Genomic DNA, 15129 nt, shown 5'->3' on the forward strand with positions numbered 1-15129 from the left:
GCCCCCACGAATCTGCAAATAAAGCATGTGATCTTCAGATCGGAAAAGGGTTATTCACGTGGAAAGGCAATAGATGTCTACTGTCATCAGCTGCCTTTGAGGGGCTAGATAAACTACAGAAATGTTTATGGCAAGATTTATCAGAGAATCAACAGACTCTAACCCAGATTACTTCAAGGAACAAGAAAGCATGTAGAAGAGAGCTGCAGGCTGCATTCCTGCTGCCCGGCCCTGGCCGTCTGGCCAGCTTATGCCCCGAAATAATTACATGGAAACTGTATTCTTTTTTTTTTTAGATGGAAACTGTATTCTTTTAAACACTGTTTGGCCTATTAGTTCCTCTTAATGGCTAATTCTCACATCTTGCCTAACCCATATTTAGTAATCTGTGTAGCACCAGTCTTACTGGGAAAGATTCAGCATGTCTGACCTGGCGGCTTGCTTCGTCGCATCTGCGCTGGAGAGGAGCGGCATGGCGTCTGAGCTCACTTCCCTTCTTCCCAGCATTCTGTTCTGTTTGCTCCACCCACCTATGTTCTAACCTATCAGGCCAAGCAGTTTCTTTATTAATTAACCAATGAAATCAATAGATTGATATATTACACTCCCACATCAAAAGCAGAGGAGAAATCTTATTCTTCCAACTCCCCACATACATAAGCAAATAGAAAAAGAAAATTTCCAAAGCAATGACAACAAAATATATTGAAAGACTCTGATGTTTCTTGAAGCAAACACTGAGATAACTCAGTGTCAGGCATCACATTGTACTAACTGAAATGCTTTGGAAGGGAACGATCAGATTCAGAGGGACACACTGCAGGGAAGAGGAGTCAGGAAGGAGAAACTCACCCAAGTGCTCCTCCAAGTTCCTCATTTATTAACAACACCAAAGCTTTAGAACTTCAAACCCTATGAACACTTCACCCATAAACAGATGGATCTGCAGTCACTTCACTGAACCCAAGACCAGAGATACTCACAAACACACCCTGAGTACTGGTAAGATGAACATAAAATAAGTGCATGGGAATAACCAAATCAGAGGTGAGAACACAAATCCATGTAAAGGGAGAATGACCATCCAGTGCACAGGAAAAGCAATGGGGAAGGGAATAGACCAGAGCTACACTCAGCACTGAGATAGGAAAACTAAGGGAAGGCTGAGCCTGCTTTTGTCTGGGTAGCAATTTAACACAATAAAAAACCTTTCTATCCTCTACTCAGACACTGCATACTGAACAAAATGCTTTAGAAGGTTAAAACTGAACATACCAAAGATATGCATTCCATAACCATAGTTTGTTCAACAAAATATTTTAATTATAAAAGAGCCAACATTAACTTAAAGAAATATTGACTGTTGTTGCAATATTTTGTTGTATTTATTTCATTAATATGTCTTAATTGTTCAATTTGGGATTGTATTTTTTGGCCAAGTTTTTAATGATACTTATCTCTGACGCTTTACTTATTCTATTGTATTATCTCCACTATTTTCTTTACCTAAAGTCCATCTGATTTCTTTATATTCCTAACTCATTTATGCTTTGTGTCCTAGCCTAATCTTGCTTTTTTATAGCATGAGGTTCTGAAATTTACTGATTTTATTCTTTCTCTCCACTTTCCTTTTTTCATATTCACACCTGGTGTAACTGAACTAATTTTCCTATTACTTCTAAGCTTAATATTAATAACTAATATGTTATATAGAAAATACACTTGTTTTTACTCCCCAAAAGTTATTGAAATGAACTGGTGAGTCAATTTTAACTGAAAAACAATAATTTTATATTTATATAAAGTCTACATAGAAGCTATAGTTAGGATTCTGCTTTCAGAGTGTCATCAGGATCATGCCCAGTAACACTTCAACTCCTCAAAGCCCTGAGAGACACCTTCATTCTCATGGCGAGGAGCTATGTGTCCTTACTATAGCTCAGTCCCACCTGAACACTAAAAGCACTTCAACTGAACCAATGCAAAGATTTACAAAAAGAAATCTAGCCAACTACCACATCCTAGCTTTATAAGCTCTGTTGCAAAAACAGAAGTACATGTGGTGAGACTAATGTACATCTGTTGGGAAAGAATAGCTATTATTAGACCAAAAAAGAAAAAAAAAAGAAAATTTTGGTGAAAAAAAAAATGGGACAAAAGAAACACTTATATTTATTGTAGAACTATAAGTTGTGATTTCCGCTATGATGCAATAAGGATGGATTTTCCTCAAAGAAACTAAAAACAGAATTTCTGTGTGGCCTAATTATACCATTCCTCAGCGTTCATCTGAAAGCCTCCAAATACATATACTACTTATGAACCTGCATATCAATATTCATTGCAGCACAGTTCACAATATCCAAGCTACCTAATTGACCTAAGTGTCTCTTAACATAAAAATGGAATAAAAATATAAAATATAATATGACATTATAATATGTAACTATATATGTAATGGAATTTTATACAGCCATAAAGAAAAAAGTTTTAATTCATAGAAAAATGGATAAAACTGGAGATTATCTTGTTAAGCATTTAAGTCAGACACAGAAAGGAAGTTATCAAATGCTTCCTCTCATTGTGGATCCTATTTTTATGTACAACATAAAATCACTAATGTATGGGTCATGGAAGTGGAATCAAAACTTTGTGGGAAGAAAGGAGCTTAGATGGATGCAGGGAAAGCCAAAAGGGCATGCTGTAAAGGTGGAATATGCTCAAATCTTATGACATGCATATATGAAAATATCATTTTAAAATATTATTATTTTTAATTGTGTACAATGAATATATACTAGCAACATTTTCATGAACGTACTCTCCATTATTCTCCTAATACCAAAGACTAAAAAATTAATTGGTAAATAAATCTATAAAACATCTAAATCCATATATGGAATGTTACCTAGCCATAATAAGAAATTATGTATTATATAACAAGAATGTCCACTGTTACGTTTAAGAAGTCAGTTACAAAAAGGGCAGAGATTGTATCATTCCAATATCCACAATTGAAAAATCTGTGGAGAATACACAATCTATAGGTCATTGGGGGTTACAAGAAAAGGAGCAAAAGCAACTGCTGATAGATATGGAACTTCTTTTCAAGATGCCAAAACTTAATTGAGGTAGGACACATATGGACTGTACATTTGCTGAATCAGCTTAAAACACCCAAAGGAAAAATGTAAGAAAATTTCAATTAAAGAAATGTCTCTCTCTTTCTCTCTCTCTCTCTCTCTCTCTCTCTCTCTCTCTCTCTCTCTCTCGTCTCTGTCTCTCTCCCTCTCCCCTCCCTCTCTCACACACACTGAATAATTGGCATTTTTTAATGTTTTTGAAGTGTTACTCAAAAGTAATGAATCCAGAAAATTCCCCAAACACTAAAATGCAATATTTATTCCTCAAACTCAGAAATGATATGGAAAGAGGTCCCAAGTATTTTCAAATTTCCCATAGAGTTTAAAAACTCAAAAAAGTACATAGATTTTTAAACATGAGATAATCTTGGCACTGATTTAAGTTTGTTTTGCTGGCATATAGTCATCCATATATATATATATATATATATATATATATATATATATATATATAGAGAGAGAGAGAGAGAGAGAGAAACATATATATATATATATATATATATCTTAAATTTTGATCTTTGATTATTGTGTGGGGGCACGAGTGAGAATATGATAGCAACTATCACAAAGTTATGCCTGTATACTAACAATAATAGTTTCTTTTGGGTTACAATCTATTATAAGATCTGTTTCTAATAATTATTATTCTTGATTTTTTTTTCAGAATGTAGCAAATCTTAGTTGTGTAATAGTTTGGACAAACAGTAACTTCTGTTCCTTATTTGAATTTCATTGAAATTGCAAATTCAACAATATTTATCTCTGTGTTTCCTAATACAAGTATTACAGCTGTTTCACAATTTTCCTAGCCTTTCTTTAATCTGTTTTCAATCATGATTTTGTTTATACATTTTCTGTATTTATCAGTTTAATTTATCTCTGACAATTACCAATTAGTTCCTCAAAAAGAATGCTTAATGTCCTGTTGCTAGTAAGTGTAAAGATGAAGCTGGATACAGTCAAGACCTTTAGAGCAAAAAGGAACATGACATATGATTGCAATCTAAACCTTCTAAAGTGGGCTCAAAAATAATAAGCACATTTCCTTTTTTCCTAATTATATATGTGGCAAAACAACATGTCCATTCCTAGATACATCTAGACTCTTAGAAGCAGATTAGTTGCATATTATTTGTGCAATAATAACAATCACAGATCCAATAATAAGTGAGTATTATGAAGTAATATAAAGCTTTTACTTACATTTAGACATTTCAAATTCCAAAATATATGTATAGTTTTATGAGTATGTATTATTAGCTTTAAAATTTGCATAGTGTTCTTATCTCTAATTTTAAATTAACAAATGAATTCTCACAGATTCAGTGAGTATGTTTTTAAAATGTTAGATAACTATGAAGACTTTGTATTGATAAAACCAGAAAAAAAATATTTACTGTTTTCCTCTCTGTATATTGCCTCTTTTTCCCACAGAAATTAAATATTGTCATGTGGGATTTCCATGCTGGAAATATTTATACTTGTTAACCTCTGCAGTATTACAGGAACATATTACTTTTTATGTAATCAATGAGATGTTGGTAGTATTTGTGTGGACAGTTATTATTGTCATGACTATTATGACCTTGGTAGCATAGTCTAATATGTACTATACTATTGGACATGTCTGGAGGGCACAAATCTGAAATATAAGTTAGAAGGTTCAAGTCATGGTATCAAAAGGATTTGCCTTCTATGAGCTCCAGTGACAAATCTGCGCCCTTGACATTTTCAATTTCTGGACGTCAGTAACCCTCTAATTAAGAAGGTGAACCCAAAGAAAAACATTTAGGCGATGAAAGGAGACAGAGACAAAGACCCACACTGGAGCACCGGACTGAAATCTCAAGGTCCAAATCAAGAGCAGGAGACAGAGCACGAGCAAGGAACTCAGGACCGCGAGGGGTGCACCCACACACTGAGACAATGGGGATGTTCTATCGGGAACTCACCAAGGCCAGCTGGCCTGGGTCTGAAAAAGCACGGGATAAAACCGGACTTGCTGAACATAATGGACAATGAGGACTACTGAGAACTCAAGAACAATGGCAATGGGTTTTTGATCCTACTGCACGTACTGGCTTTGTGGGAGCCTAGGCAGTTTGGATACTCACCTTACTAGACCTGGATGGAGGAGGGTGGTCCTTGGACTTCCCACAGGGCAGGGAACCCGGATTACTCTTAAGGATGATGAGGGAGGGGGACTTGATGGGGGAGGGAGAGGGAAATGGGAGGTGGTGGCGGGGAGAAGGCCAATAAAAAAAAATAAAAAACCAACAACTCGTTGGCTTCAATGCTTTCATTTTTACACCCTCTTGCCTCTTTTTCTTTCTGCCTTTCTACTTTTAAGTACATTTGTGATTGTTTTAGACTCAACTAGATGATGCTGAATGCTTCATTCAAAAGCTTTGCAGATAATTTTTTTAACTTTCTTTTTTTAAATTAATTTATTTATTAATTTATTAAAGATTTCTGCCTTCTCCCCGCCACCACCTCCCATTTCCCTCCACCCCCCATCAAGTCCCCCTCCCTCATCATCCCTAAGAGTAATCCGGGTTCCCTGTCCTGTGGGAAGTCCAAGGACCACCCACCTCCATCAAGGTCTAGTAAGGTGAGCATCCAAACTGCCTAGGCTCCCACAAAGCCAGTACGTGCAGTAGGATCAAAAACCCATTGCCATTGTTCTTGAGTTCTCAGTAGTCCTCATTGTCCATTATGTTCAGCAAGTCTGGTTTTATCCCATGCTTTTTCAGACCCAGGCCAGCTGGCCTTGGTGAGTTCCTGATAGAACATCCCCATTGTCTCAGTGTGTGGGTGCACCCCTTGCGGTCCTGAGTTCCTTGCTCGTGCTCTGTCTCCTGCTCTTGATTTGGACCTTGAGATTTCAGTTGGGTTCTCCAATGTGGGTCTTTGTCTCTGTCTCCTTTCATCGCCTTAAGGTTTACCTCTGATCCCTCTATCTAGTTTAACAGCACAGCAAGGTCACAGTTTATAAGGACATAATGTATCTATCAGAAGGTGAAGGAAGGTCCATCACTCCACCTATCCTTCACACACTATACTCTATTCTTCACAGTACAGTACTATAAAGGTTTAAAACCTTGATACTTAGTAAATTATATTAATTATACTGAAAATAAAGTTGTTTGAGAGTCAGGGTTATGCCGGTAATGGCAATCATGGCTATAAACAGAGGTGGAGCTTTAGTTTCCTGACTGCATGGTCCCAACTTAACACACAGAAACTTATATTAATTTCAAACTGTTTGAGCTATAGTTCAGGCTTATTACTAACTAGTTCTTAAATTTATATTAATCCATTTTTTTACTCAATACATTGCCATGAGGCCATTGCTTTTACTAGTCTGCTGGCATATTGTTTCTTGGAGAGCTGCTTGACTCTTCCTCAACTAAACTCTTTCTCCTCTCAATATTTTCAAGTTGACTTTCCTGCTTGGTCTTATTCTGCCTTCTTAAAGGCTAAAGCAGCTTCTTTATTAACCAATGAGAGGTATACATATTCACAGCCTAAAGAAAAGTTATCCTACAGCACATAGTAGTGAAATTCAAGTGCACATCTATGTATTTGTAAATTCTTCCAGTCTTGCCATGTGTTTGTACAATGCTTTCCATTGAAAAAAAAATAATGTTTCTATACAGTCCTCAAGTATGTACTCAGTTGGTGTTGTTTGTTTGTTTGTGTTTTTCTGTAGGTTAGTTTGCTATTTTATTCAACATGACTGAGGCACATAATGAAAATATTTGTGAAATTTTGTATACTAGGACTGACTTATGAAGAAACCCTTGTGCATAAAAGATGATGGGAGGACCCATCAACAGAGAATTTATTTGTGTCAACTCTTTCAGATAGATTATAACAAAAAGGTTTATTCCAGGTGGCCCTTGAACTGATAACATAATCAAAAATATAGGCAACCTAGCTGAACCAAAACAGCACAAAATGGTTGACTCATAAACAGTTGATATTTGAGACACTGATTTGCTGAGTGGTTTCTACTTGGAAAAGTTCCTGTGCGTTTACTAGGTAAAAGATATAGAGTATTTTCTCTTAACACATTCTGAGTTGATTGTATGTGTTAAGTTTCCTTTTAAGCTATCCATCAGGTATTTTTATCATCTCTATCATGTAGATGATAAAGTTAGAGCACAAAAGAAGTATATGTCCTGTGAAGAATGGCTGGACCATGTTGTAGAGAATCAGAAACCATGTTCCAAAGAATCACAAAAGTTGCTCTATTTTTAAAGAAAGACATTGGATACAGATGCCTGAAGTAAACAGAACAAGAACTGCATATTTTAAACCATTTTACTGTAAATACTTGCCTCTCATAATCAAACCTAAGCTCAACTAATCATGATTAATATTTGTAAATAAGTAAAAAACTGTGAATGCCTGAACATGAGTTATTGTAATTTCTATGGAATATCGAGTACAAATAATTACATCTTGCTATTTCATTGGTACATAATTTTGTAATGTGAATGACAATTGTCTTCCCTCATTATCCTGTTGCTTATAAGTAAACCATCAGAATCAACAGGTTCAGGTAAAAGCCAGTAAAATTGTTTCTACATTGACTGAAAAAAAATCAAATGTAAAGTAGGTTAATAACATTTATTTTTGCTGCATAAAATATTTGGCACACATTATTACTGCTATTTGTTCAATGACAGATAATGGCAAAGGGAATATTGGCAAAGCAAGTTTTTAAAAAAGTGGAGGTTGTCAGGTGGAGGAGATGATTGTGACAGCCAAAATCCCATCAGTGATAAGGATTGGTTCCCCAGGACCCAGCCTTTACTATGAAAAGATACCATTAACACCTCAAGACAGAGGTTGCAATTTTCATTGTATTCTCATTTCTAAGTAATAATAATATTAACTATAGCAGCCACGTATTTAAGGATTTATATCTTCTTTCAGAGTTATGGAAATCATTGACCTTTAAAAGGTCATGTGCAACTTCCCACACATTACATTATTAAGACTACATCCATCTCTTTTGCATTTGAACCTTGTGCCTATAGAAAAGAACTAGAACTAGAACTAGAAGCAACATTTAATGTTTGAAATCATTTTGATCTGAGCACCATGCAGGATAAGATAATAAGTTAGAAACAATCTGGATCCTGGGCATAACACCAGTCATTTGGGTCTGCCCACCATTCTTCTCCTTAGCAATTACTCTGAATTTTGTTATATGCAGAGAAATTCATCCTATTCAATCACAAAGGATAGTACGTTGTGAAACCATCACACACACACACACACACACATATACACATACAATTCTTGCTGCCAATAATACCATGGCATTATTCTAGTTGATCATTTGAATACATAATTGATTTCCTATTTATTTAGTTCAGTATATATTTCATTAAAATGGTAATTCAGTAACTATTGAGAAATATTAAGTAAGGCAAAATATCAGAATGTAAAACTTTGAAAACATACTCAGATGCTGCTGAGTACACAGAGTGATTGCCCTTGAGTATGGCAAAACTGTGTACAAGTGAAGGAAGCAATGGAGACTCTAGACACTTTAATAAGGGAAGCAGAAAGTATTATGGCATAGGCTTCCTTTTAATTATTTTCAGTCTTTATTTTACATATAGATTTAAACATCTGATACTTTAAGACATTTATCACTTTTTTAGGGTGATATATAAAATCTCATAGCAGTTCATCACTGAGCTGAGAGTGCCTTTGAGTTAATAAATATCATAATTTCAAAAAGTATTTTAAAAAGGATCTACAGTTTTTCTATAATATGCAATGATACTAGAGTAATTTAACATAAAGTGATAAATATAAAATATAAATATGAAGACATATATTTTACATCAGGGGATAAGGTATTATGGTATAGGATAGATAAGTCTAGAAGCACCCATAATTAGATGCTTTTACGTAATTTATTAAAATGAAAGACTTAAATATGTAAATTCAGAGTTTTCAGACGGAAGATCATTTGAGTCTATTGTAACATTATTCACAAAAAATCAAAACTTCAACCCATATCTGAAAAAGATGAGTAACGAATGTCCCCCAAGCAGAATGTTGAAGGATTTACTATGAGTAGAAGAGTTAGAGAAGCAATTGAGAGCTGCTTCATTATTCTCTGATAACTCATGTTATTAATAGGTCTCTTCCCTATTACACCTACTTGTCTTTTCTCATTTGATTGGAACACTCTGAAAGAATTAAACAGCATTTTAAAGTATTGCCTTGTAGGGATGTCTATGAAGTTATAATAGCCTGTACTGATCACTGTTAGGCACACAGAGGAAAGAGAGCACTTTTTCTCTTCCTTTCTGACTAGTACATGCAAATGACGGACTTACTATCCACATTATTCAGCTGTCATACTGTGAAACTGAGGAACACTGGAAAGCCCTACAGCTATCTCAGTCAGTAAGTCTTGGATAACATGAAACAATATGTCCACTAGGACATGCCAGAAAGATGAGAAGAGATGATTTAACACTACAACAGATAAATGAAACAATGAGAAGTTATCAGGAAATGTGAACTTGTATGCTTGTACCCGTTAGCTTTGAAATTCTACCCCATATTGGAATATGTTATCATTATATACATATTTAAATTTAAATTCTGATAGTGTTTTATCAATTACATTTTATCCAAAAAACCAAAATACCCTCCGTTATATACAACTTCAGCATTAGTAATTTACTTGTATATATAAGCAAAGAAAACCTAAACAGTGCTAGCAAGTATAGAAGTATATCGTTAAAGCATTTCCAATTTTATGCTAACATTTTCCACAAGGAAATAATTTAAGAGATTGCAATGACTCTTGAACATTATTAATTATTTTCTAAACATATCAGTTCTGCCATGTTCATTAATAAAAGTAATACAGAAAGAAGACTGTTTCTAATCTAATAGGATTCAGACTATATTGAACTTTAATTTTTCTTCTCATGCATTAAATAAGTTTCAATCTTTGGATAAGGGAGCCAGATAAACTTAATCACACCTTTTACATTTCACTGTATGGTTCAGTTTGTGTGGTATTTATCCAATGATAATTTCATTCAGGATTATGAAAAAAGCAAAATGCAAATTCAGCCATGCTATATTAGTGTCTTTTTCTTCATTTTATGCTATTAAATTGCCACATCTATTATCTGTCTGAGTTTACTCATTTATCCATTTGACACAGTCAGAACAGTACTGCCATGCTTAAATATCTTCATTCTTAGAAAAATAGTTCTTTATTAATTTTTTTTCTCATTTTACATACCAACCCCAGTTCTTTCTCCCTCCAATTCTTCCACCCTCCCCCCATTCACTACTCAGAGGGAATAAGGCCCACATTCAGAGGGCTGAGTTTGGTCCTATGCAGGTTCCCCAGCTGTCAGTCCAGTGTACATGAGCTCCCACTAGTTCCAGTCAGCTGTCTTCTGTAGTTTTCTCAATCATGATCTTGACCCTGCTTGTTCATATGATTCCTCCTCCCTCTCTTCAACTGAACTCCAGGAGCTCAGCCCAGTGCTTGGCTGTAAATCACTGCATCTGCTTACATCAGTTACTGGATGTAGGTTCTATGATGACAATTAGGGTAGTCACTAATCTGATTATAGGGAAGGCCAGTTCGGACACCCTTTCCACTATTGTTAAGAGTCTTAGGAGGACCCTAAAAGGGATACACCTGGAGGGCCTCAGGAAGGGGTAATACTTAAGATCTCTTGGGTAAAGTGGGAGGGGGTAGAAGGAAAGGGATTGGGTATGGGAATATGAGGGTTCAAAGAAAAAAAGGTAGCATAAATTTTGATTATAAAAATTATATAAGGCATATTTGAATTCTTAGTGATGGATCTTTCCCCCGTTTTGCATATAATTCAGAGATTGTGGCTTTTGTTTAAAATTTTTCTAGCAGCTGGGTGGTGGTGGTGCACGCTTTAATCCCAGCTCTCAGGAGGTAGAACAGGCAAATCTCTGTGTGTTCAAGGCCAGCCTTGTCTACAAGAGCTAATTTCAGGACAGGCACCAAAGTTACAGAGAAATGTTGTCTCTAAAAAAACAAACAAACAAACAAACAAAAAACTAGCTTCTTAATCATTTATGGATACTTTGTATTTTGAAGTGATAAGTTTGTCCTCCTGAATAATTGTGAGGCTGACAGATGAGCCTTTCATTTACCATGTTTTCTACTGATGCCTTTCTTCCCAATTTCTATCCTTTCCTTGCTTACTCATTGTTCAGCATCTATTTCATTTGTAAAGATTTAAAACAACTGTAAATTTTGTAATAAATATGCCCAATATCCATTGTATCATCTAATGGATAGTTTCTCATAAATGTTTTGTGGGATCAATAACCCAATTTCATGATATTCCTTATCGTGAATTGCTTATAAAAATATAATAGAGTGAATGCTTACATAGAGCTATATCTAACAAAGATGAATTTTAGCATACAAATGCAGATATTTATCTTAATAATGAAATCAAGTAATACTTCAACATTTTAAAACACATATACAATGGTGATACGACTTATGATAAGATGAAAATCTGGTAAAATATATTGATCTAAGGAATGTGATTGTTTGTATAATAGGTGGCTCCATTTTAGGACATTGATTGGTTTAAAATATCAGTTGAATTAAGTAAAGACATTTTTATAGTTCAACATATAGTCTAAAGTCATAACTGGTGTTTAGGAAGCATTGTGAATGCTAACAGAGATACTTCTGAATGGATTTTAAATAGGTATTAAAAGAAGTGTTAATGTGGTGCTTCTGGACATATTTTCTAGAAGCACAATCAATGCTAGGCAAAAAATTATATAAGAACTATGGGAAAGCTCCATTGATAGCTCGACCTATCCTCAGACAATAAAATATTAAGTTACTAAAATATAATGACACATATTTTTAAGATGCTGCTTGGACCCAAACATTTTTTTCTTTTGTCATAGTAAATTTCCCAAACAAAGGAATTTTAATAATTGTTTTCATTTCTTTGTCTTCCCATAGGTCTTTATCTATGTCTACTTCATGGGTAGGCTTTTTCTACTAATGTTGCCTATAAATGTATTATACAGTGATCCCATTTATTTAAGAGACCATTAAAACAACAATACAGTAAATCATTTTGCCATTTATTACAGAAAAGCTCTGATGGTATAATCTTTCCTATGCATAATATATTTTTGTTCTATATGCTATAGTTATAAACACTATCTTAATCTGCATAGAAGTTATATATTTATTTGAACTGTTATGCTCTCCACTTTTAACTATAAGAAAAAATGATGGAATGTATACTTGTTAACAATTCTATAAAATGTAAGTGTAAGCATTGTAAGAGCATAAAATTACAATAAAACACTTCATTGGTTTTTAACAAAATGGCTAGATATGTCATCATTTTATGCTCATTCACCTAGTGTTAATTGTTCATTCGTTCTACTTAGATCACTGGGATGGAAATACAAATCAATGACTGGAAAAAGACAAATGACACAATTTAACAAACCAAGGGGTTTGCTTATTAAATATTTTATGGTAGAGTTTATTTAAAAGCCATGAACACAATTGAAGAAAGTATTTGAAAGTTCAATCTGGCCTTGATTATGATCAAGAAATGATTTCTATTAATTACTTTTCTATTGATGCGGTAAAATAGTATGACTCAAGATGCTCACCTTCCTGGAAGTAGACAGAAGACCTTCGTCTTCCCGCAGGGCAGATAATTTGGACTGCTCTTCAGTATCAAGAGGGAGGGGGAATGGTGTGGGGGGAGGAGAAGAGGAGTGGGGATAGGGGGAGGGAAGTGGGGGGAGGGGGCAATATTTGGGAGGAGGGGAGGGAAATGGGAAACGGGGAGCAGGTGGAAATTTTAATTAAAAAAGAATAAAAAAAAAAAGAAAAAAAAAAAAAAAAACAACTTAAGGAACACAGCAAGGTTTGGCTAACAGTTCCTGAGGTCTAGAGTCTGTAATGCATGGCAGCAGGAACAGGAAACTGCTTCAGTACATTTTGTTCACAGACGTAGGACAAGAGATGAGTTAGACAAGATGATAAGCCTTCAAAGCCTGCCATAGTGATGTTCTTCCACCAAGGCTGCACCTAACTGGGTAACAAGTACTAAAAACATAGGCATATGGAGAGATTAGTTCTCATTCAAGCCATTTTTATCAAATATTCAATAAAAAATTGTTGTATGCTTATAATTAGTTTAAACTTAAGGTTGAAGTTATGAAAATGCTAATATTTAGATGCTCTATACAAACTAAAATAGAAAATTGTACATGATGAATATATCACTTATGTTTCTATTACTATAGCAACATACTTGAGGCAACTTGTTGATCAAAAATTATTGTTTGTTTAGGTTCATTACTATGTATATTTTAATTATAAAACTGAGTGACCCCATCTGTTTAGGTCTCTGGGGAGTGCATTGTATTGTGACACAAATCTGTTGCTGAGCAAAAGGAAACCACAATACTTTTCAATAGAATGTTCTTAATGACCTATGGACCTTTTACAAAACCCACTTCTCAAGGATTCCACCACTCGACAGCTGTTATCTACCAAGGCACTAACCATTTTATACCTGGACCTTTGAGAGACAATCATCCCAAACAACTACAGACAGATGTAAGTGGCTGAAAATAGAATGATGTCCAATTGAGAACTTCTTCCATTCTGAAATTAGGCTTAATAAAGGATATGTTCAAGATTATACTTTCTTTATGTATGTCTGTGGTTATTAATATAAAACCTTTAGAATAATTCATATTCAGGTGGATAAAAGTCTATAAATTGAATGAGATTCTGAGGTCTACATTAGGTTATAAAATATGCTTTACTAACTGTATCAGATTTTATAGGCATAGAATATTCTTTAAAAATAAATCATGTGCTGGAGACATATCTCAACCATTAAAGGCAAGGATCACAAACAAAAAAAAAATCACAATAAGAATCCGATTGAGGAAAATAGATTGTTGCTCTACAAATATACAAGAAATTGGGTTCATTTTCCTGACAAAAAATGGATCAATGTAAAAATACTCTATTATGTTGAAGAATAAACTGATTATTGAAAGCAGGTGTGAGCCAATGATAGAACTTAGGTAATCAAAAACTGTTTTTTATTTCCCAGATTCCTCTTCAGATTCTGGAGAACCACAGATATTTGAGAGGAGAGTGTATACCCATGTGGAACTTTCCCAAAGCCTCCTGTGGTTAAGGTAGAGAAAGACATGTTTCAGCAAAGCCTTTCTCAAAACATACTCATCACAACCAGATTAAATTATGAACATTAACTGTTGGTCAGTTGGTAAACATATTTAAAGTACTTGAAGTCTGATTGAGCAGTAATGGTACAGGTGCTATAACTATTTTAGGTACTAATTAGATGACTGCTTATCAGGTTTATGGTGTTATCATGCCTGCCAGATATGACAGGGCAATGGTAGCGTAAAGCCTGATGGAGTAACCAACCAATATCTGATTTGACTTAATTCCATTCTACAAGATGGAACCTTTACTTGGCATTGCTTGGTAGGCCAAGAATCTGAGACTAGATAGTCTAGGGACCTAAGGTAAAACCAAAGACTACAGACTATTTTTATCATGTTGGTTGGCCATGTCCAACTTTGGTGTGATAATTTTTGTTGTATCTTATATTTTGTTCTGCTACATTAAAAAAATGTATGAATGAATGAATCTAAACCTAGGCACTAGGGTTAATGGTAAGAAATGAACTGTCGTTATACATTCTGGGAGAAGGAAAATCATGCTTATCCAATAGACTGACACTAAGTGTATCAACCTCTTTGGAATAGTTTTCATGTTTAGGAATAGCTAACCAAAATATAATGGACTCCACAGTTTTTATTTCATTTTATTTGTATGTGTGTTATATGCTTTAATTATATTTTCTTGGTTATGGGGGGTTGTTGTACTGAGGTTTTCTTT

The sequence above is a fragment of the Chionomys nivalis genome, chromosome 3 (assembly GCF_950005125.1).
Source record: "Chionomys nivalis chromosome 3, mChiNiv1.1, whole genome shotgun sequence".
Classification (NCBI taxonomy): Eukaryota; Metazoa; Chordata; class Mammalia; order Rodentia; family Cricetidae; genus Chionomys; species Chionomys nivalis.